The sequence below is a fragment of the Eumetopias jubatus genome, unplaced genomic scaffold (genome assembly GCF_037043125.1).
Source record: "Eumetopias jubatus isolate StellerSeaLion01/CBP00866 unplaced genomic scaffold, mEumJub1_p1.0 scaffold_12, whole genome shotgun sequence".
NCBI lineage: Eukaryota > Metazoa > Chordata > Mammalia > Carnivora > Otariidae > Eumetopias > Eumetopias jubatus.
In genome coordinates, this window is record NW_028274818.1 from 11192428 (window position 1) to 11220245 (window position 27818).

At 37.9% G+C, this 27818-nt stretch overlaps 1 long non-coding RNA gene across 2 annotated transcripts in view; it reads right to left on the reverse strand.

Annotated features, from left to right (window-relative positions):
- Positions 1-3995: 3995 nt before the first annotated feature.
- Positions 3996-27818, reverse strand: part of LOC148162771 (uncharacterized) — an 87189-nt gene continuing 63366 nt past the window's right edge. For both annotated transcript variants that reach the window (XR_015766416.1, XR_015766417.1), the window contains exon 3: positions 3996-6591. This is a non-coding gene — a long non-coding RNA (uncharacterized LOC148162771). The remainder of the gene's footprint in view (positions 6592-27818) is intronic.

Sequence of the window (27818 nt, forward strand, 5' to 3'; positions counted from 1 at the left end):
TGCATGTCGAGTCAAAGGAGGCACATGGAACTCACTGACAGCCTGTTCTCTCAATCCCAGTTCCCCATACCTGTAAGTGAGAGTGTACATGGGTATGACCATGGAGATAGTGGTGTGGTCACTGTGTTTTTATTGTGTGGGGAAACGCAGATTAGTAGAGATAAATTAATTCATTCTATGCAGCCATAGCCAAATATGTGCCAGGAAAAGCACACATGCCAACATTTATTACAAATTCCCAAATCCCCTTTATTACCAGGAAAACATTTCTGACTAAGCGTCAGGAAACACTTAGCATGGGAGGCCATGCACTGGGGTTTAAAAACCTGTACTGTACATGGGTTATTTCTGACCATCTACCATCCACGCCCTATTTTTCTGGTACTGGGGCCCAGAATTTCCCCCCCCCCCAGAAAAAACTTTCCTGCCATTCCTTAACATCCAGTCCACCCCAGAGACCGTCCCTTCCCCCCCGCTAAGGGCAAGGCAAGAGCTCCAAGCCAGGCTAGACCATGTCAGCCCCCTTCTCTCTCCAGGGGATTTAATCTAGAGATGAGTGAGACAAAGGCAGAAAAGACTTCAAGCTGATTCATCTTATTGGTGGTTTCCCAAATAAACATTCCATTAGTTCCTACGCTCTCAGTATTTGGTTCCTGACCTTTCCAAAGCCTGATTCTCATTGCTTCTGTAAGGGACCCTGTACCCTTCCAGTGAATTCTTTTTCTTTCTTAAGTTAAACAACGTTAATATGTATTGCATGCACCCAGGACATCCAAGGCCCTAATTGATAAGAGGACTAGATTTTTTTTTTTCTAGGATCAAAATAGAGCGATCTATTCAAGACACTGAGTATGATCTGTTGATTTTCTTTTGAAACGAATGAACTAACCAAATTCTTTTTTTTTTTTAGGATTTTATTTGACAGAGAAAGAAAGAGAGAGCGAGAGAGAGCACAAGCAGGGGGAGCGGCACAGGGAGAAGCAGGCTCCCAGTGAGCAGGAGCCCAATGACCCTGGGACCATAACATGAGCCGAAGGCAGATACTTAACCAACTGAGCCACCCAGGTGCCCCTAACCAAGTTCTTTTCTAATGCCCTAACCTTGGAAAATATACTTTCTTTCAATGAAGTAAAGGAACATAAAACCTTAGCTTATGCTTAGTTTCTTCATCTGGAAGATTTTCCAAGTAAAGTTGAAGTGAGAGCCTGAGAAAACAGGATACCACCACAAAACCCTTGAATGAAGACATGATTTGATTTAACTATAGTATATATTTTACTTTATACAAGTCAGAGATTTTTTTCTTTCCCCATGTATAGAAAAAATTTATAGATCAACTGAAATTTCATTAAAAAGGCCAACACTGTCTACCAATAGTGCAACATTTAGTGAATGAATCTGTAAATGTATCTAAATTGGTCTCTTGGGCCAAAATTCTGGTCTAGATTTAACTATTAGAGAGGGCATCTTTTTCCAAAATGTCCTTTGCTTAGGTGCGTGTTTGTATCCCGCTACAAATTATTTAGTATATCAAGAAACACATTATCTCAAGCAAGATATGATGTAGAGGGAAGTTCCAACCACAAAATGACATTTCCAAACCCCTAACTTGCACTAAAATTCAATTCAGTAATACTTTATTGAACATCTACTGTGTGCAATTTGCTAAACTAGCTCCTTTAGGTGGTTTCTGAAGTGAATAAGACAACATCCTACCTTAAAAAGTTTGCAAGATGGGTCTGAAAAGTCAGGATTATAGGAAAATAAGACAGGTAAATCAGCATGGGCTTCCTGAAAGAAAGAGCATGTGAGCTAGGACTTGACAGAAAAGTGGGACATCAGCAGATAGAGAAAAAGAATTGGAGGTTCCAGAAATAGGGAATAGCATAAGGAATTACATGGTGATAGAAAAAAAAATCCACTTCTCTGGATTATCTGGTATATGCAAGAAAGTAATAATAAATTAAAGTGCAAGGGCTGATGGGTATATTCCTGAAGAGGGTCATTAATGACTCAATGATGCTCTTCAATGCATTTCTTCTTTGAGTAACACAAGGGCTTAGGCTGTCCACAAGATTTCACTAGAACAATTGATTCCAGTTGCTCTAGAGGTAGAAGTTAGACGAGGGGAAGGGCCTATCTCTCTGTCATCACATACAAAAATTGATTTGAGATATGTCATAGGCTTAAATATAAAAGTTAAAACTCATAAAGCCTCTAGAACAAGAAAACATAGGTGTTTCTATATGACCTTGGGGGAGGCAATGATTTTTTAGACAAGACACAAAAAGACTAACCATAAAAACACTGAGCATTTCAACTTTATTACAATTAAAAACTGCTAATCAAAGGCACCATTAAAAATAATAAAGCAAAAATGAAAAGATTTGGAGAAAATATTTGCAATACCTATCTCTAAAAACTGACATTTATCCAGATAATATAAATAATCCTATGATGAGATAACATAAAGACAAACAACAATAAAACATGACTTAAAATCCTTGTCTGATATAGCACAAAAGAAGTTGTAGGAATGGCAAATTGGTATATTAAAAGTTACTTTTAGTCATTGGAGAAATGCAAGTCAAATTCATAAAGAAATGATACTACATGCCTATCAGAGTGGCTTTGATTAGAAAGACTGACAATATCAAAAGTCGGGAAGGGTGTGTAGGACCTGGAACTTTTATCTATGGCTGGTGGGGTGTAGAATGTATGACCACTTTGGAAAATAACATGGCAGCCTTGTATAGGGTCAAATACACATCAACCTTGTGACTTGGCAATCACACTCCTAAATGTTTATCCAATGCAAATGAAAACATAGGTTCATAAAAAGATATATACAAAAATGTTCATAGAATCTGTATTCATAACAGCCTCAAACCAGAACAGGTTCCTCAAACTGGAACCCAACAGAGAATGTGTAAACAAATTGTGGTGTATACATTGAAAAGCTCCTTGGTAATAAAAAAGAATGAGCTGCTACAATAATGAGCAAACCAACAACAGTTAGAGGGGAAAGAACAGAACTGATGGGCACATAGTGGGAAGAAGAGGCACATTCGGTATCTCGATATCCTCAAAATAACCAAGATGGGATTGGGGTGGCAGAGGGAAGAAAGAGAAGAACACAAACTGGATAAATAAAAGTACAGAATAATATGGTAGAAGTTCTATGATTGGCACACAATGAAGTAGGTTGAGCGCATGCCATTTCTTAACCAGATATTATAGTCATTTGTATGAACTTGGACATGTCACTTAATTTCCCTTTGTAAAATAAAGAATTTGAACAATAACTGAATTTTTTCCAGTTAGCTTTGGACCTGATGCAGGATAAATTCTTACTTAAAGGAGACAAAAATCTCAATGTAGATAAATAATAACCATAGTTTACATTGCAATCTTCATCCTTTTAAGGGTCAAATTGCCCTTTTTTTTTAATAAGTGTAAACTCTGAAGCCCTTGGCTTATCTGAGATTCCAAATCTTATAGTGAAAGATTTGGCTTGAAAGTGCTTTCAACCAAAATGAGAGATCCTCACATTAACACTCCTTTAAGAACCAGATAAATAAATCCTCCATTTCCTTCAGCTCATTCAGTTTCTGGATTTGCACATAGCGTTCCTCCCTTACCCTCTTTCCTACTGTTTGGCTCATTAACAAATTCATTTGATACTTTCCCTGGGAATTTGCCACCTTCCTTGGGTGACTTGGGGCAAACAGCTTCTAAGAGTCCTGCCTTCCTTCTGGATGGTACTGGATGGTGTTAGTCAGAAGCGCAGTTCCCTTGAGGACCCTGATAGGTCCCTAATTAGTGGTAACGGAAAGACTTCAAGCACTCCCAGATGGTATCAGGAAGTCAAATGAGCACTTCTAGCTGCTTACCTTTCAAGGCAAACAAGGGGAAAGAAATGCATCTTTAAAGGCAATTCAAAGAAGAAAGCATACAAGTATTTGCTAAGAGCACTATGAATTTTTATTGGCTGTTTCTTTTTCGGTTATTTCTTTATTACAAAGAAAATGCATCCATGTCAGGGAATCACAGTGCAGTGCTACATGAAGAGATCAAACATTTAATTTCCTTTTTATTTGTCTTTCTGGGAAAGCATGACTCAATCTTTCATGCACGTTTTCCTACAGAAAAAGATTTACAATTGGAGCTGCTAAGGGAGTCCCCGGGGATTGTTGTTCTCAGAGAGAAGTCCAGAGGCACTGCTAACTACCGGTGTAAGTCTCCTCCTCTGGTTGGTCAACAACCTGGCCTCCAGGAGTATTAATCTTGTAAATACTATTCTATCCCATTTACTTAGCATATCCCATTGAGTTAGAAACTAACACCACCTAATCAGTATCCCATTGATAGGGAAGGCAGCCATCCCATTCATTCTGGAAAGAGTCTTGGTGGGGACCCACTAGGGCCAGGGGGTCCAGAAAGTCTTTCCTCCCAGCAAAAGTAATCTCTTAACCAGAAAGACTGAAGTATCAATGTCTTCAACAATAGCAGGATATCTTACACTCAGCTATGAGTAAAATATTTAACTTAACAATTAACAATACATGTAGGTGCTTGGTACTTGTTTTTTTTTTGTTTGTTTTTTTGTGGTTTTTTTTTTTTTAGCTTCTTTTAAGCACTATATTTACAGACTTCAAAAAGTCAAATTATATTACAAACTTTATAACAAAATGTCTACTTCAGGGCCTCAGACCATTTCGCGGCCAGCAAATTAAGTAAATAACATATAGACACTGTTGAGGGAGTGGGTGTGTGTGTGGGGCGGGGCGGGGGGTCTGTTCCTAAAATGCCAGTTTGTGGAGGAAGGGGCTAAAAGGTCAAGGGCAGGCAGCTTACAGTACTTCTATATACTCAGCCACAACCACAGGGTCTGTTCAACTTTCAGATTCAGATCCAAAGGGAGTTGTGGGTAATTTTTCTTCTTTCTTGTTTTTGCAGTCAAGGAACAGCTTAAGAAAAGCCAGAAGACATACTGCCATTGAGATAATCGCACCAGCCTGTTAGGTAGCAAGAACAACGTGCACGGCACCGAGGTGGTTTCCAGACCCGAGCCCGGCTGTGTGGCTCCACCCCACAGCACACCCCGAACTTGTCAGCCATGGCTGCCTGGCTCCTTGGCCTCACGCCCATGTGGCAAGCACATCTTGAGGCTAATGAACGATGCAGGCTACACCCAGGTTCTGACTGAGTCATACATTGAGGAGCACCTGAACACACTGAAAAAGGTTGGGTTTTTTTCTTTCTTTCTGCAGGCCACACGGGGCTTTATTTCTCATTGCGTATTACCTCATTGAACAAACACTGTTCCACGTGGGAAGGACAGTCAAAAATTTTGCCAAATACACTTTCATTTGAGGAGATATTAGTGTCAGAAGCAAAACATCATCTCTTTCCTTGGAAGCCTTTGTCTCCATTGCACATTCCACTTTATCACCCACTTCCCTATTTTTATAGGCCCACAAAGCACTGAAGGTGCAATGATAAATAGATCCCTGTCCAAACGCATTCCTTTCCATTCACATCTTCCTTCCATATACCTCCAAGGGTGTCTTTCTTCCAGCTGATTAATTTTGTGATTTTTAGCACTATGGTGCAGTAGAAAGCTGCTTAAACCAATGATGGATTTGTCTACCCTCCAGCTCACACTGACCATAGTTATCAAGGCAATGAGAAGAAATCTGAACATGACAGCAATTCTCAAAACCCACCTAGGATGCTTACACGCGTCTGGCTGATTCTGCATCCAATAGGAGGTATTTCCAACAAACCATGAAAAACTAGTGGGAAAATTCTTCCCGAGAGGTGTGGATATGTTCAGGCACTGATTCTGTTCTACATGAAATAAAACTGACCAACTACACCTCGAAGATATTTCACAGTTACCTCAAATCTCTGAACCCTATGGTCCCCTTGGAAACATATGGACCAACGCTCAGGAGGAGTGAAAAGAACAGGACTTCCTGTCCCTTTGTGACTGTCCTAACACCAGTCATGATTTTAGTTTTCCATGTCGTGTAGTTAAGCTCGTGAGGTTTCATGCACAGAGTTGCTTTCAGTAGAAGGAATCACTGTGTCATGAAGATAGTATCATTCACATCTGGGCATTACCTCTACTTCCCTCTTTGGTGTTCAAATCGCTTTCACTTAAAATTCCTCATGTGCTTCTGATAACAGGGCCAGAAGAGGTTATTATACCCATTTCATTGATGAGAGAGGAGGACAGAATGTTCAAGTGATCTGCCTTAAAGTTATGCATCTTCCCACGAGCACCACGTGGGACTCCAGCCTGTGAAATCGGAGTCCAGATCCAAGCATCCTTAAGCTGCACCAGTGGTTCCATTAAGGTTTATCAAGCAGGATAAGTGGCAGGCACCCTACTGGATGTTCCCAATAAAGCAGTTCTCAAGTTTTCACAACCCAGAATGGACTAGTGACCCCTTCCTGAAGACCTCAGAGTGCTTTTTATTATAACTCTTAGCATATTCTACTCATCTAGTTATTTTCATGTCTTTCTTCCAAATCAGACACGTGTCTTCTTCAACTTTATGTCTTCAGCATCCAGCCCCGTGCCTGGAACCGAGGAGATATAAGATATGTGGACTACGTGAACAACGACACTAACAAAATGGACTCAAATATAAAATAGTGCTAAGATAGAGGCACGAGCAAAGTATTATGGGATCAGAAAGGGGCAAGTGATTCAATCAGCCTGGAAACTCCAGAAGACTCCACAAGGAAGGTGTCCTTTGAGCCAGGATTTCATCCAACGGAGAGGGAGGGGAAGGGCATTCTAGACGTGGAAACTTCACGAGCACATCCGTCGTACCCAGCGTGGCCCTGCCTGGCCTGACTCAGAAGCAGTGCAGGGCGGCCAGAGGGATAGCTCCCTGAAGAGGAGGCACAGAAGACCAGGACAGAAATGTAATTACCATAAAGAAATTACTTCTTCCAACAAGTGAAATTTTAATTTGCTTAATCAAAATAATCTAAACAGATTGACTACTTTGAACAACTTGAACTGTTTTAATTCAATTGATGATCATTAATTAATTCATTAGAGTAAGAAAATTTGTCTCAAACTGTGGTTCCAAAGAATATCGTTTGAAGCCAGTTATTTAATAAGGCCCGGAGAGGAGGGAAGATCCACAGGCTGAAGGTTGAAAATGAGGAGGCAGAAGCGGGCGGCCCGTGGGCGCCGTCGCCCCGCCTCCCCGGCCCGGAGCTCCGCCCCGTCGCTGCCCGGGAGGAGTGCGCCCTGCGCTCGCAGGACCGCCACACCTGGCGCGCATTCCCGGGCCTGCAGCCGCACCTCGGGGACGGGGACCGGCCGGCGTCTGAGCTGCAGCACCTTTAGGGATCCCCGAGGCCCTCTCAATCAATAATCCCCGGGGTTTTTTATGAGGGTTGGATTATGAGGATTTGGAAACGAGACGATTAAGCAGTACTTCAAAGAGGAGCCCCAGCCGCACCTGCAGCATTTATGAAGATCTATTAATAGAAAGCACACGATTTAGCAGTAATCCCTAATTCATAGAAAATCGATGATTTATGCCTTTGGGCCCAAGAGGCACTGAGGACTTTGGTTCATGGGCTGCCTAGAGGCAGGGAGTGCTGGCCCCACATCTGGTCAAGACTTACATGGGTCACCGGGGGTTTGTGTGGGACCCTTTCGGTCCTACCAGTAAATGGAAAACAATCTTGCCGGCCCGCAGTCAGTCCCTGCAGTACCTAATCTCTTTTCTTCTATCCAAGGATGTCAACTGCTTTGGTGCAGGCTCTAGGCGAACAGCCTAGGTCCTGGTGATAGTAGGTACCATGCCAATTTGCTGGGAACTCAAAGCCAGACCAAGGGTCTGTCCCTAACCAAGCTCCTCCCTTCTTCCTCCTCCTCACCTGGACCTCCCTTTTGTCATCTGGATAATGGTGGCAGTAAATGATCATCAGGATACCTTGTGGGTGGCTTGGGAATTCTAGAATCCGTCTGGGTCCTATTTGATCCTAAAGGTTTATGTATGTGAATTTCTCATGAAAAGAGCCATGGAACAGATCCATTAATTAATGTCTTAGTTCACCTCAGAGAGCCAAAAGCCAGCTGCCTTCTGGGGATACTTTTGCTGAATATAACAACAAGACAAAAGCATGCTTCAGTCACAGAGGGAAGGATTCTGGTTATGTAACACTGAAAAGAAAATTCCACAAATAGTAAGGATAGTAAAATAATCTCTGTCAGTCTTTAAGAAAGGAACATTCAGTAGAAGATGAGAGACCCAAAGATATATTTCATTGATAATCTATTCAACTGTTTATGAATGAACAAGTGTCTGTGGACATTTCTATTATTTAAAGGCTTCATATTCTTTTTCATCGTTGTTGTTCCTGGCTCACATACAAATATATTCTTTACCTGTTACTATTTATGTTAAATCCTTTAATTAAGTTGCCATGCATATCTTACTTAGTTTCAGCCCCCAGGTAACACCTCTGCTTTGTGAACAGAAATCTGATACACAGAACCAAAACTTCAAAGCACTGTAATTAACCTTACTGCAAAGAAGTCTACTCCATCCCAGAGTTCACCACAGGGCTCCTTTCTGTGGACGGACATTAGTCTATACAGCACTAACATGGAACAGGAGGGAAGACAGGGGATGGGTGAAGGGGGTGCCAGGAGAACTCCCACCCCATGGTGAAGAGCAGCCAGCAATGGGAACAGTGACCCCAGGAGAGAATGCCCTTCATAGAAAAGAAGTCAGATTCAACTGTATCATTTCCCTACACAGTGAATTTTTTTCTTTATCATAAATACATTATGTGTAGATTTTTTTTTTTTTTTAGAAAAGGAGCAAATACATAAGTCTAAAGAAGAAAGTATAAATTGCCGTTCATTCCACTGTCTTGAAATAACCATTGCAAATATTTCGGTGTATTTTTTCCATTATTTTTGTTCTATGCTTATCTCTTCCAGAGACAGATGATACGGATATAGGTACAAAAGTTTTTTGTTGTTAAACAAAGTGGAAGTCACACCCTGTGTTATTTTATGTTGTTCTATTTCTTTTGATACCACTTCATGGAGACTTTCTTGCACTATTAGATATTATTTTAAAACATAAATTTTCATGACTCTAAAACTCAGACTGCATGTTAATTTATGTACGCATTTGCCCCTTTAACTGAAAGTGTGTTATGAACTTCTCACCATGTTAAATAACACAAGCACAAACACTAGCTCAGAGAAGTAGTAAGATGTAGTGTTAAGACCACACACTCCAGAGCCGGTTTGAATCCCACTACTAGCTGTGTGTCTTTGGGCGAATGACATCACTTCTCTGCATCTCAGTGTTCTCACCTGTAGAACAGGGCTATTATAGCACCCACCCAAGACACTATTCTTGGGTATTAATAAGTGAATATATGTAATGTACTTAGAATCTTAAGATAACACCTGAAACATCACAAGAACTATGCAATTGTTGGTTGTTGTTATTATAATGAGGCAAGCTTGCTCAGCTTTTCTCTGATTGTCCGGGACTCACCCCAGTGCTGCACTCATGCTGGTGTTTTAGAGTATTCATTCTTGCTCATCCTCCACACTGGGTGCAGCCGTGGGTCCTGGAGAGGTGACAATCGTGGGGCTTAGCTACCTAAACTCCCTCCCTGTCATCCTTTCGGTTTAGTGGCTTTGCAATCCAAAATAACATCCCTGAAGACACAAATCATTTCTGTCTTCCTTTCCTCTCCCTACCCTCTGTCTCCCACATCCACACCCTCACCCCTTCCGGCACAGGCCGTGCCCTTCACACCAGGCATGAACATAAATCCTCAACGCCACGTAGATCAAGAGGAAAGGGGGCAACTCTGGGTCCACAAGACCTGTCTTTGGAGTAATTTCTAACCATAATGTTAAGGGTTTTTGCTTCTTTTTCTGTGTTTCTTTTGTTCTCAAGACTGTGACTTATGCTTTAGGCTGCATTCTATTTGGAGGACACCTTTCCTCCTTTTGTTGAAGGGATCACAGAGAGAAGAGGAAAAAATGGACTATCTGTGTGTATCGACAGGAAAGGAAGAGTTCTCTCTCTCTCTCTCTCACCGCCCCCCTCCTTGTAAGAGCTACAGTTTGGCAAACACCTCACCTCAGAATTTCTGACATTCATGAGGTAGCAGGGAGTGGAGAACTGCCTGCTGAGAGACAAACTTCAGGAAGATTGCTCAGAGCATCTTGCTCAGCAGAACTGATAAGATGAAACCAACCATAACCCAGTAAACAAACCACATGGGAAAGACCAGAAATATTTTATGATTTTGCTCCAAGAAATGTTAACTTTGGTGTTCTGTGCATTGGATGAACTGAATTATGTGGAGAGGACTATGTCAGAAAGCAAACCAAGGGGCTGTTTTCCTGTTTAAAAATCTGCAGGCTGGGGTTAGCTTTTATAATCTTGTGGAATAAAACTTACAGGAAAGGAGCCTCCTAAAATAGTACTTGTTGAGATCATTCTTTCCTGATTGTTCTCTCTCTCTCTCTTCTCTTTCCTTCCTTTGCCTTCCACTGAGTTCCCTACACCTCTCCGTAGGCCTAAGGCTAAATTTCCAGCTGGCCCTCATCCAGGCAGATATTTTTACAGGGTAATTCCACATGCTGCATGCTCTTTTCTGTCTAAATGAATCATCAAGCCTTTTCCAACTTTCTGTTTATTTGCTTGCTGATAAGGGAGGCCATGTTCTTTCTCAAAGAGAATGTGCCAATATCTGTGGGGCGGCAGAGGGACTTGTGTTCAAGTACAGTTTCTGCCCACTGTCAACGATGTGGTAAGGGCAAGCCACCAAGCTTTGACTTACTCATCTGTAAAATGGGAATCCTGACAGTCTGGCCTACAGCCTACGATTATTGTAAGGATGAAAAGGGATAATGTTTGAAAAAATAAAATAAAATAAAATAAAAGAGATAATGTTTGTATAAAGAGCTTCATAAATTAAAAAGGGCTCTCTCACATAACATACCAACTGTTCCCAAACCCAGCTAAGTGTTCTGGGGTAAATCAGTCCTAAGGAAGAATTTAAATCACACTTCATTCCGAGCCAGATGACATGCCTGAGTCACTTGCCCAGGCGCAGTCTTAATTGGCTGGCTCTCTGGGTTAGGCTTTTCCCTTTTGCTCTTAAAATGTTTGTTTTTGTCTCTCTTCACAGGATTCTTTCCTTGCTTCTAACTAAACTTTTAAAAAGTCATCAGAAACTAGTTAGGTCTATATTAGCTCTAAATGTCAAATTTGCTGGTCTGTTGACATCAGAAGACAATACATCTGCATACCCAGAAAGAAAAGCTAGAAAAAAAGGGGGGCTAGCTGTGGGAGGCTAATTTTCAGAGAGGCTTGTAAGTTCTCCTCTTGCCTGGGACAGTAATTGGATGCCTTGTGGCCGTAAAAATTAGCAATAACAGCCCTGGCCACTTGTCAAGGTACTATCAGGGGAGTATAAAAACTCTGTGGGGTGATAAGCTGATGAAAAACAGGAGATGCCCAACTACCCACCCTTGAGCATTCACTTCTACACCTCCTTCCCACCTGACACCCCCACATCCAACCCTAGTAAATTATGAACTCACTTGGTGAATGATTAAAGTTAAATCCAGAAACAGAAGGCTTGCTTGGTGGAGTGGAAGCAATGGAGGTAGTTGAGTATGTTTTCCTAGGGCCAACAGCTCTCCAGACTGGATCTCATCATCTTCCCTCCCTTTTAATTTGCAGGGAAGGAGAGACATACCAGAACTTAACCTTTGGCCCATCTCTGAAGAATGCTACCTGACTATGTAGGTGGCACATCCTCGGGAACGGGAACTTTTAGACTGCTAGGTTTATTTACTTGAGGAATAGATCCACTACAGAGTAAAACCACCAACCAAAGAAAATGTAACTCCTAAAACAGAATAATTGGGATGGACACACCAATAATGTAAAACAAACACAATAAAAGATGCCAAGAGACAAAGATATGGATAACATCAATCAAGAACAAGAGATCCCAACAAGAACCAAGCAGAATTACTAAATATAAACATATATACTAGCTGAGATAAGGAATCCAATAGATGCAATAAATTACAGAATGGGTAAAGCTTTGAAATTAATTAGACACTGGGTAAGCAGAAGGCACTAAGAAAAGAATCGTTTCTTTTATACAAAATACACAAGAAAAGCTAAAAGATGTGGAAGGTATAAGTAGAAGTATCAGTGTGCAGATAATGAGGGTGCCACAATAAAAGAAATGAATACATAAGGAAGACATTTAAAAAATCATGATAAACCTTTCAGTTTAACAAAAGATGAGCTTTTCATTAACAACAGATGAAATAGTTTAGATTTAAAAGGTTCATAGTATGCCTAAATGCATTATAATGAAACCTAAGAAAAATCAAAGACAAAGAAATTATTTAAAATGCTTCCAAAAGTAAGAAAAAAATAACTTACGCAGGAAGAAAAATCAAATTTATATCAACTTAGTTGGCAGCAACTCACATGCAAGAAGTAGAAGAATTTTTTCTAAGGAAAATAACTTAAGATCTTAAATTTCATATTAAAGGGTACTGTCACTAAAATATGAGGATGTAACAAAAAATATTCTCAAGCATATGGGCTTCAGATTTTTCCAGATTAATCCCCACTTTGAGGGAAATTACTGAAGAAAATACATAAATAAAAATAAAGGGATAAATAGATCAGAAGCACCTATAAGATGCTTAGAATTAAAATTGATCAAATAGTTCTTCTAAGTAGAAAAATTTATAAAGAGAGAGAGAAAGAGAAAGAACATTATACCTGTAACAATCAGAACTATTATTTTAGACAAATTGATATAATGGAGTAGGGATGGGTGAAGAGCTCTCTGAGGTAGAAAAGACATGCCAACAGACTTGCATTATTAGCTTTAGATACAGATATTGATGTACTTAAGGAATCTATGGCAAAAACAGACATGGGAATGGATCTTGAGTTAAGAACAACCACTTTTTTTTTTTTAAACAAAAGGAAAGAATATGTAACTTTTAGTCAGAAAGAATAAAACTTAATAGATCTAATGGAAACAAGAAATAAATTTTTAAAGAAATAAAAGGAAAGCACAATAAATGGAAAATATGAACTTAGATGGCAGAGATATGTTTTGCCTTAATAATAACCATAAGGGATATGGTTATATTGGTTAAAATCAAGCATGATCTAACCATGTGTGGCTAAAAGAGACACAGTTTAAACAAAAGTATATCAAAATAGAGAAAATGAAAAAATGGAAAATATGTACTAGCCACAAATAAACCAAAAAAAGTGGAGTGACAGTCTTCATATTTGAACAAATAAAATGTAAGACAATAACATTATAAGGCATGAAGATGAATGTCATACTCAGAAAAGAAACAATAGAGCAGGATGATACAACTAATATCAATCTACGTGTTCCAAATCACGTGGCGTAAACATGTCAGTAGTAACGACTGTCTGAATTGAAACTGGAGACTTGAGCATGTACCCCTGAGAAATTGATGATTCAAACAGATAAAAATAAGATAAAATAAGAATAAGATAAAAATAAGATGATACACAGCAGACCTGAGAAATGCAAGTAATAACTTTGAACTATTATTACTCCTTTACATATGTATAAATATTCAAATCACAATGTACAATATATATAATGTATGTTACATATATAACTGTGCTTGCAATAAGCAGAGACTATACATTCTTATAGCACACATGGGATATTTAACAAAAATGTGCTGTGTTATAAAACATAAAAGAATACTCAATATTATACCAAAGAGAAGAATCATACAGACTCTATTTTAAGACCATAATACAATAAAATAAAGGATAACATTTAAAACAACCTGTATGTCCAGCAAGTATATATCATATTATTGAATAATCCTTTCAGATGAAAATCTTAAACTATTTCGTTCAGAATAAACTAGGCTATGCTGAGATAATGAGCAAATGCCAAATCTCAGTGGCCCAAAACAACAAAGGTTTGATTTTTGCTAATGTTAGAACATACCCATCATAGGTTGGCAAAAGTTCCTTCTCCAAATCATCCTCACCCAGGGATCCAGATTGAGAGAAATTTAATCTTTGGGTCTCCTCAATTGCTATGGCAGAGTAAAGAAATCATGATGACAGAACCTCATTCTTAACATTTCTGCCCAGAAATGATGTCAATTCTGCTCACAGTTCACATGCTCAAAGCAAATCACATGGTTATATGTCACATCAAAGGATTTGGAGAAATGCAGTTCTACCATAAACTCAGAAGGAAGAGATCCAGAAATATGTGATGGAAAGCACTAATAATTACCATAGTATAGAAATTACAAACAGTTAGAATTAATCAACATTAGAAACAAAATAAAATGTGTGAAATGCTGATAAAGCTTTAGAAGATAAGTTTATAGCTGTACACACAATTATCAAGAATTTTTTTAAAAAATTGAAAATGTATTAACTAGACATTCAACCCAAATAAACAAAAAAGGACTTAAGAAAGACAAAGATAAATGTTAATTAAAATGAGCCAGTGAAAGAATGGAAAAAAGACAATAGATTACTAAAAGTAAGCTGGTTCTTTGAAAGAATTAATAAAATGAAACTATGGAAGCTAATCGGAAAAAAAGAAAAGATGCAAAAAAAGGAGGAAAAAATGGAAATAGAGACCCAATATTATTAAAATTACATTAAAAAGTATTATATATACATGTTAATAAAATGTCTAGAAAAAATACGACTTTGCAAAGTTGAGGAAAGAAAAAGGGAAAACACAGTCTAATATGCATGAAGGAAAATTAAAGACCTCTTCTCCAAAACACCCTGAAACTCAGATATCTCTACAGATGGGTTCCAACAAATTCTTGAATTGAATGGCTTATTCTTGTCTTACCATAATATTTTTCCAGAAATTGGAAATAAAAGCAAAAATTGTGCAGCTCATTTTAAGAAGTTAGTATTGGTTCTAACAATAAGGCAAATCAGAAAAAAAGGACAATTTCATAGCCACATTTCTGTTTAAACATAGCTATAAAAAATCTTAAAGTATTGGGGCACCTGGGTGGCTCAGTCAGTTAAACATCTGACTCTTGATCTCAGCTCAGGTCTTGATCTTGGGGTCGTGAGTTCAAGCCCTGCATTAGGCTCCATGCTGGGTGTGGAGCCTACTTAAAACAAAACAAAACCTTAAAGTATTAACTAAGTAAATCCAACAGTATACTTTTTTAATTACCTCAAGATTAAGGAAAATTTATCTCACAGAGAAAAGAATGGTTTAACAACAAGAAAATCAAATCAATGAATGCAATTTGCCATATTAAAAACCAAGGAGAAAATTCATGTAGTTATGTCAACTGGTTTGGGAAAAGTACGGAATAAACGTCAACATATATTTATGACTTAAAAAAAAGTTAATACATTTGGGACAGAAAGAAACATCCTTAAATGTTAAAAGCTTATGTAACAGAAATACAGCAAAAATTTTCTTTTATAACAGAAATTTTAGACACAGTGATCAGTAGCAAGAGTAGAATGCACCAAATGTCATTGCTACTATTATTGGACATCTGTAACTCATTAGATATCTACTGCTCTTACTGGCAAACTGTATGATAAAACACAAAAGAAATGAGAGGGGGAAGGATAGAAGGAGAGAAATGTAATAGTCATTACTTGCAAAAGAGTTCATTTCATGGGCGAGCCACCTTTGCAGTGGCCCAGGGCTCTGAGTGCAGAAGGGCACCATGCCTGGTTATTGTTCCACTCATAGAATTCTTAATAATCTTGTTTTTGAACTTTTGTAAATGAAATCGAATAGGACAATGGAACGTGCATGGGATCAGAGTGAAAGAGGCAGTTCACTCTTCTTGCCACTCCATTTGCACACATGTTTCACGAGCACAGAATTCTTGTGGGCCCAGGATGCAGAGGGGTTCAACAGCACTCACAGCAAGTAGAAGGTAAGTATGTTACATCCATGACTGAGTAAGTGGTGAACTGACGTGCTTTCAGTTCGTGCTTTCCATTCAAACCAGAGCCTACATCAAATGCAGAACGAAGGCAGTGGCCTTCGCAGAAACATGAATGGCTAAGGAAACCTATCATATCCTCTCTTCCTAAGGTTCCTTCCCTGTGTTAACCAACGATTTCTGCTGAAAATAATGACACAGAAAGAAAAGGGAAAGATAGGGCAGCCCGTACGTAGTTCCTTTTCTGTTGATGATGGTAAAATTCATTTAAAACAATTATTTTCAATTTAAAAATTTAGTTTACTTTGTTGAGAACAACATTCAAGAGCAAAAATAAAATGTCATTACAAAGCAAGAGAGAGACTGCTGGAAAAAATTTCAAAATTAGTAGCTTTGGGCAGCCATTTTCTCCCCCGCTTTTTAAAGAAGGGACCCTGAATTTGCATTCTTTTTCAAGATTTTATTTATTTATTTATTTATTTATTTATTTATTTGAGAGAGCACGAGAGAGAGGGAGAGCATGAGCGGGGGAGAGGGGCAGAGGGAGAGACATGGGGCTCGATCCCAAGACCCTGAGATCATGACCTGAGCCGGAGGCAGATGCTTAACCAAATGAGCCACCCAAGCGCCCTGAATTTGCATTTCATGGTGGGCTCTGCAAATTATATAGTAGGCCTTATTTGCAGATGATATGATCATTCACATAGAATTTTTTAAAAAGGAAATAACCAAATTCTTAGAAGTCATAAAAGGATTTGGAATACAAGATCAGGTTTTTTTTTAATTAATATGATTTCTTCAAACAATAATCAATTGGAAATATAAAATACTTCTATTTTATAAAAAAATGTAAGATAATACTTATAAAAACCAATAAAGTATCCAAGATCTAACTTAATCTAAAGTACACAAGATCTCTAGAGAAAATTTTAGCTCCCCAATAAAGGATTTAAAAGAAAATCCAATTAGATAGTCCAAGTTCTGAGGTGAATGAAAAAATATTACAAAGGTACCAACTCTCCCCCTAATTCATCTACAAATTTAGCACAGTCCTCATTACAATCCCTACTGGATTTTTTTTTCTTACTGGATTTTTTTAAAGGTACTTGAGAAACTTACTCTAAAATAGGAATAAATAAATTAGATAAAAGTGAGAACTAGACAAAGTAATAAAAACAAAAACAAAATAAAACAAAACAGACAAACTACTGATCAGTGGAACTGAACAGAAAGCCCAGAGCAAGATCCACACAGAGCCTAATATGTGAGAAGGATGGTTCCATTGGAACAGTAAGGGAAGAATAGGCTCCTTTTAGTAGATGATTTGGGGGAAAATGACTCACTTTATAAAGGAAAAAAAGCATTAAAGCCCTATTTACCATTTTTACACATTTGTATACTCTAGAAAGATTTATTCATTTTTTTAAAGATTTTATATATTTATTTGACACAGAGAGAGAGAGCACAAGTAGGCAGAGAGGCAGGGCAGAGGGAGAGGGAGAAGTAGACTCCCTGCTGAGCAGGGAGCCCAAAACACGGGGCTCGATCCCAGGACCCTGGGATCATGACCTGAGCCAAAGGCAGCCGCTTAACCAACTGAGCCACCCAGGCACCCCTACTCTAGAAAGATTTAAACCTTAAATCGAAAGGAAAAACAGTTATATTCAGAGATGATACAGGAATACAGCATGCTTCATGGGTGTCTGACGTGCATGGGGGCCAACACTCAGAAGAGCCTAGCACTTGACTGAATGCTTAACTGCTACCATCTTGAAATTCTTAATTTTACAAAGTGTCCCCGACTCATTTTGCACTGGGCTGGCAGTTTATGCGACCTAGAAACAGGGAAGGACTTCCTACAAAAAGCTTAATTTAGAAGGCAAACGTTGATTTTTGCCGGATAAAGAACAGCATAAATAAAGTAATGAGACATCATCACAGACTGGGAGAAGTTCTTTGTGAGGTCCCAAACTGGTGACATTAATACCTAAATGGTACAAGGTAGACAGCTATCTTAATTCTTTCCAAACTTTCAGCTTAGTTTTCATAGAAACAATAATTTTGTTTTATATTATTGTTTGTAATTGGTTTACATTCTATTTTAATGACTTATTTTCAATAAAAAGTACAACTGACATAAGCAAGCATGTGGATGAACACAATAAACCTCTTGGGAAGCATTGCACTCCATTGGTCAGAACAGCAGGGAGAGGGCATTGTGCCAAGCAACCCACTACCTAGAAGTTCAGAGCAGCTCAGTCTTCAAGAGTTAGGTTTTACAGAAAGACTAGAGTGTCAGTTAATCCCATGAGTCAGTTAAGTGGAAGTCATTTAAATAACTGCTTCGATTATAGGTGAAAAAAATTCTTACATTTCTAAATGCTTGAGCTGGTTCCCAAATTTTCCCTTTGGAGACTTTGATTTGTCATTAATTTTAAGAGTGTGTTGACTTCCAGTATGGTTACATTAGACCCTAGAATCAATGGTCACTGTCAATTTCATGGCTTTCATAGAGCATAAGGGTCTACAGAAACATCTGGTGATGCATTTAAAGTGTTTTCCTGCAATAATACACGCACTTAAAGCCAACTATTAATTTATTCACTGAGTATCATTCCTGTCCTATGAGCTATGCTCCATAGGAATGTGTTTAACAAATCACAATTATGCAAAAAAAAAAAATGAGCATTGCCTAAAAATAACTTTCCTTCCTTCTCAGAAGGGAGGATTTTTAGCAATGTCATAAAAAAAAACAACAACAGGTAATTACTTTGGTTAAAAAGTATGCACAAGTCTCATTTAGAAGTTATGCTTGAAAGAAGAATGTTTTATGGAAACACTGGCTAACTCCAGACTTTTTCTCCTATCAGCAGGTTGTCTCCTGACAAATGTCATTTTGGGGGTCTCTCACATATTATCCTGTTCTTTCTGCCAATGGGAAAGCTTCTGAAGTTCCACTATGTCATTGGATGTTTGCAGGGTTGCCTGCTAAATAGCCCTTATCAAACTAAAGATGATCTCTTTCTACTCTTACTAGAAATTTTTATTGGGGCACCTGGGTAGTGCGTCCAACTCTTGATGTGGGCTCAGGCCATGATCTCAGCGTCCTGAGATGGAGCCCCAGTTGGGCTCTGAGATCAGCAGGGGGTCTGTCCCTCCCCCCACTCACATGTGTGTGCTCTCTCTCTCAAATAAATAAATCTTTTTAAAAAAGAAATTTTTATTAGGTAGGTGTTGGGGTCACTATTGAGACTGTCATGCAGTTTTGAGTCTTTTAACCTGCAACTGTAGAACATTGCATTAATAGATTTCCTGTGTTGAACTATTCTTGCACGATGGGTTGCTTTTTTTGCAAGCCGCCAGCTTTTACTTGCATGTATTTATGAGGTTTATCTATAGCTTTTTGATCCTCTCCTTCTCCAGTTAGAGTGTCAGAATTACGCCAGCCTTGAAAGGGGGTTGGAAAATATTCCATATTTTTTAATGTTCTGAAATGGTTTAAATAACAGAGAAATGAGATGTTTCTGGAAGCTTAATAGAATGTGCCAGGAAAACCACTTCAAACTTTTCTATAAAGATTGGTCAGTCTTTAATAATTACTTCAACTTCTCTTATGATTATTGTTCTTTTCAGGTTTTATACATCTCCTGAAGTAGTATGACTTCATATTTTTCTAGAATGTCATCAATTTCATCTACATTCTGAATTCAATAATATAAAAGTAATAAGTATATTCTCTACTTTTGAATTCGCTTTGTATCTGGTTATTTTCCTTTTGTGGATTTATAAGGTAATTTGCATTTTTTAACTTTAAGTAACTAAATACTCGGGGCGCCTGGATGGCTCAGTCTTTAAGCGTCTGCCCTCTGCTCAGGTCATGATTTCAGGGTCCTGGGATAGAGGCCCACATGGGGCTCCCTGCTCAGCAGGAAGCCTGCTTCTCCCTCTCCCACTCCCCCTGCTTGTGTTCCCTCTCTCGCAGTCTCTCTCTGTCAAATAAATAAATAAAATCTAAAAAAATTTTTTTTTAAATTAATAAATACTCATCTTTTTATTGGCCTTTTTAAAAAAAAGCTTTTTAATTTGAAGTTGTGTTATTTGTGTTAATTTCATGGTTTTATATTTCATCAATTTCTGCTTTATCTTTAGTAATGCCTTTCATTTACTTTTTATAGGTTTTTTATATTTTTAATCGAATGCTTAATTATTTTATTTTCATTCTTGTTTTCTAAAAAAATTCATTTAAAATAATACATAGTCATTTGAGTACTGTTTTACATTTGAGTGTTGTCATATTTTAATGCGGTAATTTCATTTTCATATATTTCTAAATTGTCTGTGATTCTAATATGAACTCATCATAAGCCCTAGTTTTATTTAGCAGAGTGTTTATTAATTCTAAGTGGATACAATATTTGGTTTCTTTCTTTCAATATCTAGTTTTATCGTGTGATAGAGAATACGAACCTCTTTCTTTGTATTTACAGAACTTATTACATGGCCAGTTCTGTAAAAAAAATCCTATTCAGGGAAAAATGTATTTTCCTGTTTTTGGTTAGTAAGTTATACACATGTATATTTGTATCTTTTAGCTATGACTATTTAAGAATTTCTGAGAGACCGAGTTAAAGCAACTCACCATCACTATATTTCTGGATTTTTCCTTGTATTTCCAGCAGTTTTTGCTTTATCTGTTTTGATGCTATTTGGGAGGACTGCTCTCGACTCAGAGCTTCGGCACCGGCGTATGCATTGCGTACAGAGACTGCATGATGCTGTTTACTCTGGCAGGGAACAGGTTCTCCCCCACCCCGCCCCCACCAGTCACATGACTTGCTTACGCAGTTCCCGTCACCTCCTCAGAAAGGTATTCCTGACCACCCTTGCCTGAGCAGAAACCTGTCACTCTCAGTCTCTTTACTTCCGTGTGTGTATTCATAGCCTTAATCACTACCAATTATATGTATACTTCCATAATTTGTTTTATCTTCTTTCGGTAGAATGTAAGCTCGTTAAAGGCAGCAAACGTACCTGTCCAGAGCAGGGTTACATTCCCAGTGCTTTGACAATGGCTGGCACATTGTAGATGCTCAAGAAATACATACAGGTATTCATTAATAAATAAGTGAGTGGCTCTTCCCAGAAGATTTCTGTTTAACTCATTTAATGATTTTTATTTGAGTTTTATAGTGTCTGCTATTAATAGTTTTAACCTTTTAATCCATATTCAAGATTTTGGTAACATTTTTGTTTCAGGTAGATTTCTCAGGAGCAGGCTGCATCTGGTTTATTGCATCTTTACTCCCTTCAGGACACCGTGTTTTAACATGGAAGTGTAACCCGTTCGCCTTTACTGTGATTGCTGATATGTTTGGACTTACTGCAGTCATCTGAAGTTGTCTGTTACTATTTCTCCCACATTTGTAGTCTTAATTAATAGCTGACATATAGGACTATCTTACAATGCACTGATTCATATTCCAAGTACTTTTTGGTTTTCATCTCATTTAATGTTCAAAATAACCCCATGACTCGGGTTGCAAGTAAAGAAACTGAGGCTTAGGAATGTTCTGTAACTTGTCCAAGATCCCACAACTGCTAAACTGCCAAACCAGGACTTAGACATTAGCGATCTGTCTCTGGAGGCCAGGATCTTAAACTCCAGGTTATGCTGCTTGTCTTATCTGAATTTTCTTTGTTTTTCTCCGTCTTTCTCACAAATTATTTGAACATCTCATTATCTAATGATAATGTGTAAATTCTAATTAACTGTATTTCAACATATTTTCGAACAAAATGGATAATTATTTGGCATCCATAAACCCATTCCTCCCGAAAACTACAAGACAATCAGCAGGCTTCCATTACTGCTCTTATGCTTAAAGGTTTATCGACATACTTAGAATTTTTATTCTAGGTTGACTTGTTGTTATTAACTTTATTTTTCATTATGTTTCTTCAAGTTTTTGGCCAATAATTTCTGCTTCATATTCTGGAAAGTTTCTTCCACTTACTTTCTATATAACTAATATATTCTTCATCCATGTCCATTCTATTACTTGGCTCCTTTCGTTTAATTTTCGGAACTGATCACAAGACCATTAATGTTTTAACTTCCTGATTTTTCTTTTTTGTCTTCTCTGTCATAGCAATCTGTTCTCAGCTTGAATGAAATAGGCTCTTAAATTTTCCTAAAGTTACTTGGTAGAATTTTTTTTTCTGATTAATTCTCCTTTTCTTGTGCACTATTTCTATTTTTCCAATGTTAGTTGTTTCTTTATTGTGTCTTTCTTATATGAAATAGATTGTTCTCAGATAATTCTTACTGTACATTCAGATTTACAACTAAGGTGATTAGTACTGTGGCTACTATGACTTTCTTAGCCTTGTGGAAGTCTGTTTCACCAACCTGTACAGAGGAGGATGACTTTAGCTTTTGTGTGCATGGTTAGGGATGCTAATAGGCAGGTTTCCCTTTAGGTGCATGAACAAGCAGCAGGAAATCCCCAATTACCAAAATGAAAAACACTTTCCTTGAGGAGCATTATGTTTTATGGAGTGTTTCACTTCTGAATATAATCGAGTTTACTTTTGTCGCCCTCTGCATCTTTTTGGATTTCTAAATTTAACTAAAGCTCCGCTCCACTTTTTTCTTGAGCCCCCCCAACATGTCTCCCCAGATGATACATGCTATTAATCTTCATGAGAATAACTTTTATCAAGTGTTTTCCCTAGAACATATGTTAAGTGCTTTATTTGAATTATCTCCTGTTAGTCTCAAGACCATTCTATGAAGTTGGTACTTTTATTACCCATGTTTTACAGATAATGGGACCAAGGCTAAGGGTGATAATGAAACCCGTGATGGTTAAATATCTTGTCCAAGGTTACATACCTAGTAAAGGATGGAGCCAGGATGTGGATCCAGACAGGCTGGCTTAAACACAGGTCCATACTGCCTCTCTCTGATATGTTGCCACTTTTCTCTAATGTAGTATGGGATATGGAATCCTCTTTAACCCTTGATAGGGTCACAGAGCTTGAAGGGAAATTCCAGAAAAAAAACAAAGTCTGGATGAGACAAAGGGATGGATTATAGAAAGGTGTGCCTTATGCACTGAGGCATGGAATTCTTATATCTCAGAAGGCAGACTTCTCATAATGGCTTACCCAGGCCACACTTGGGAGATTTAAGGGTCTGTGATAGCTCAGTTTCAGGCTGTAGTTGTTATGATTTATAGCCAGGATTCAGCCCTGCGCCTAGCAGTCATGTACCATGCCTTTCAGATGCTAGTGTTCAATAGATTGCCCCCTATCATTTCAGCCCTGGTTCAACAGGAAACACAAGCCACCCTTGAGATGACAGACCTATCTTCTAGCCATTGACTGGATGTTCGACTCCTTGGCCCAGCAGAACCTGAGCTTTCTATTTTTAGTTTGATGCGACTGAAGACATGCTGGGTAAGACTTGTTTAAGGCCCCCTGCCAGACTCGGCTTACCACACAAACCAGCCAAAGAAGCAACACAGCAGGCCAATTAACCAGCAGCTGTCTGTGAAGTGAATAAACGAGGTGAGTGGACAGCAAGAGGCTGTCTTTTCCACAGACAGTAAGCAGAACACAAGGATTAACTTTCCTGGTCAGACCGCTGCTGGGAAACCTGCCATCTATTCTATCTGTATGGTGAGACTCCTTGATTTTCATCAGAAGAACTAAACCAAACTACCTTTTGGCAGAAGCAAAGGGATCTCACCTCAATGGCCAGAGAGAAAAATCTGTTTTCCAAGTTATCAAAAATAACGCTAACATGAACCTGTTGTCAAAACTCTGGTTGTGAGAATTGATTTTTATCAAAAGATGTCTGAAGTTGTATAATATTATGGAACAAAATGTTTTAAGATCATGAACTCCAGGATTTATGTGCTTGGGCTGGTGGTTCCTCAGGTCCCTTCTTCCTAGCTCTGTGGTTTTGGAAAGATTGCCTGATCTCTCTGGTCTTAGTTTCCTAGTTGGTAAATGGGAATAACAGTACCCACATAATGGACTTGCTTTGAGAATTAAATCAGATAATCCATGTAAAGTGCTTTGAATAGTCCTGGCATAGAAGAAGAGTTGAATGGATGTTGATTATTGTAATTAAATATTCTCAATTTTAGCTGAGCTGTAGAACCAAAGAGTTAGTATTATCACAGTTTTTACAAATGCTCAAATCAAAGAAGAGGAAGTACCAAGATCGAGTTCACACATTTTGTGTTGAACTGAACCAGAATTCAATCCTCAGCTGTTTGATTATAAAGTCTTAGAATTTTCTGTGAGCTTCACTGAAATTTTCTCCTCGTAGAACAGCTTTTACTGACTTGTTCTTTGGCATTATGCCAACCACCCACGAGAAAGGATATGATGAGACAGACTCATTACGTCAGTGATTGGGGTTCTGGAAGGGGTCGTGTTAGGACCACCGTCTGCCACATCACACATCACATAGTGGTTTCTGCATTCAGGGGAGAAATTCCCTGGAAATCAGTTTTCGATAAAACTGTGCTCCTTCTTAACAAGTGGTTTGTTTTATTTATTTTTTTTTTCTGGAGAACTGTGACTAATCATGATCCTTTTTTGTTTTGATTGTGAAGAAGCTTAGAGTCAAATTTGTTGGCTTTCTCTAGTACTTCCATGTACTAATCTTATTCCAAATTTAGGATATTCCTTTTCTTATTTCCCCTTTACTCTTGGTCCCTTGATAATGTATTTTGTACCACTGAACAGTGTATATACACTTCTACAATGCCTTTTTGGAATAAAACAAGAATGAATGTGTAAAATAATCTAAAAATATAGCTTACTTCATGTTCCTCTTTTTTCTTGGGTTTTGTCTTTGCTGGTCCTGTTGGGTCAGATGCCATTATTTTCCCAGGATTGGATAAGCCCTACTGGAATATATAAATGCAGTACTCAGAGCTTCATGATATCTAGTATGTAAATAATAGGCAGAGGCTAGGCTGATTTAAACTACAGAAATTTATGAAAAAATTTCATAACCAACCATATGCTGATTAATTCATACACAACTAATTGTCTCCTAGAGGCAGAGAAAATCAGGGATGAGGGACCAGAAGAGGAAGCAATTATATCAATTTATGGACAACCTCCTCAGAAAGCCCTCTGTATTCATTCAAATCTCATTCAGGTTCCCTTTCACTGTGCTTTCTGTTATCTTTGCATTTATTACATTCAGTGTAATAGGGTTGTTTCTTATTTTTTCTTACTTTCCTGATGCTCAGGATAGTGCTATAAAGATAGATAGGTGATAGATAGATAGATAGATAGATAGATAGATAGATAGATAGATAGATAATACAGACCCATTACATGTTTTTTGAATGAATCAATTAAGGGTGCAGAGGAAGGACACTCAACAAAGTGGGGTAGGTGGAAGACTTGGAGGATTTCTGGGGAAGTAACGTGTATGTTGTATCTATTAAATAAAAATATGTAAGCCAGACAGAGAAGAGGAAGGAAATTCTAAGCAAAGGAAACAGTGTGTGCAAAGTTACAGAGCTGTAGAAAGCAAGACCTGCTTGGGGAATTACAAATATTTCAATTTGTCTCCAGTCTGGGTTAAGAGGGAAGAGAAGAGATGAATTTGGAATGTGAATTTTATCTTGAGCCCTACAGAGAGTCATTGATGAATTTTAGGTAAGGAAAGGGGCAGGTTATGAGATGATGGCATATGTGTTTTAGAGAGATTACTTTGACTCCAGTGAGGACTGTGGATTGATGTCAGACATTTAGGAGACTATTACATCAATCCAGGAGAGAAATGATGAAGCTTTTAATTAATTAGGTAGTGGGAGTGTGATGGAGAGGAGGGGTACATTTGAGAGGTTTTAAGGTGATGGAAGCAACAAACTTAGTGATCAATTGCATGGGGAAGATGTGGGAGAGAGAGGAGTCTGTAATGCTTCCCACATTTATATATTGGTTAACAGGATGGATGTTGGTGTCATTTTCCCAAACAAAAAGTAAAAGAAGGTAAGGGGAGGGTGATTAAGTCAACTTTGAATACATGTGCTTATTATGCCATTGGTACAGCCAAATAAAGCAGGCCCTGTAGGTACAAGGATCCAGAGCTCCAAAGACTGATTTGGCTAGACACTGCATAATTTGGGAGGCATGAATGTATTGTTGACAGCTGAAGGCATGAGTAAGATGTGTTTTCCAAGCAGATTAGAAGAGGGCAAAGGATAGAACACTATGAGACATTGAACTTTGGGAGATGAGCAGAAATAGAGGATCCAATGAAGAAGGCTAAGAAAGATGGTTAGAGGGAAAGGGAAAAATTAGTGAGGTCTCAAGCCAAGGAAGGAAAAAAAAATATCAAGAAATAGGAGAATCTTGCATTTCCAGCAATTTAACAGACTAGATATCCTGAAGAATTCTCCCGCTTGTTTTAAGTTTAGAGGCATCTGAGTTTATTTGTAGGCTAAGGGCAGTTGACTGGGAATAGTTGAAAATAGAAAAAGAATGATAATTGAAGAAGAGGATAGGCAGAAAGGTGACATCCCTCCACTAACACAGGATATAAGGAGAAGGAAGACTCAAATAAATAAAATCAGAAGTGAACAAAGAGATGTTACAAATGAAATACAAAAGATTATAAGACAGTACAACAATGAATAATTATACACCAATAAATTTGACAACCTGGAAGAAATGGATACATTCCTAGAAGCATACTTTCCAATGCTAAATCATGAAGAAACAGGAAATCTGAACAGTCTAATTACTGGTAAGGGCATTGAATCATTCACCAAAAACCTCCCAACAAACAAAAGTCTAGGATCAAACAGCTTCATTATTGAATTCTACCAAACATTCAAAGAATTAATATTGATCCTCAAGCTCTTCCAAAAAAACAGAAGAGAGAACACTTCCAAACTCATTTTATGAGGTCAGCATTACCTGATACCAAAATGAGATAACAAGGGCATTTGAAAATAACAGGACAATATCCTTAATGAATATAGATACAGAAAGCTTCAACAAAATATCAGCAAACCAAATTAAATAATACATTAAAAGGATCATACACCATGATCAAGTGGGATTTATTCCAAGGATGCAAGGATGGTTCAATATCTTCAAATCAAATAGTGTGATACCTCACATTAACAAAATGAAGGATAAAAATCATATGATCATCTTAATAGATGCAAAAAAACAAAACATTTAACAACATTCATCATCCATTTAAGATAAAAACTCTCATCCAAATGGGTATAGAGGGGATGTGCCTCAACATAATAAAGACTATATGTGACAAGCCCACAGCTAACATATTTGATGGGGAAAAGCTGAAAGCTTTTCCTTTAAAATAAGGAACAATAAAATGATGCTCACTTTCAACACTTTTATTCAACATAGTATTGAAGTCCTAGCCAGAGCAATTAGGCAAGAAAAAAAAAAAAAAAGTAGAAAACATCCATATCAGAAAGGAAGAAGTAGAACTGTCACTATTTGCAGATGACATGACCTTATATATACAAAACCCTAAGGATTCTACCAAAAAACTGTTAAAACTGATAAAAGAATTCAGTAAAGTTGTAGGATACAAATCAATATACAAAAATATGTTGCATTTTTATATACTAATAATGAACTATCAGAAAGAATTTTTTTTTTAAATCCCATTTGCAATTGCATCAAAAAGGACAAAATTCCTGGAAATAAATTTAACCAAGGAAGTGAAAGACCCATACACTGAATACTACAAGACATTAATTAAAGAAATTAAAGACAC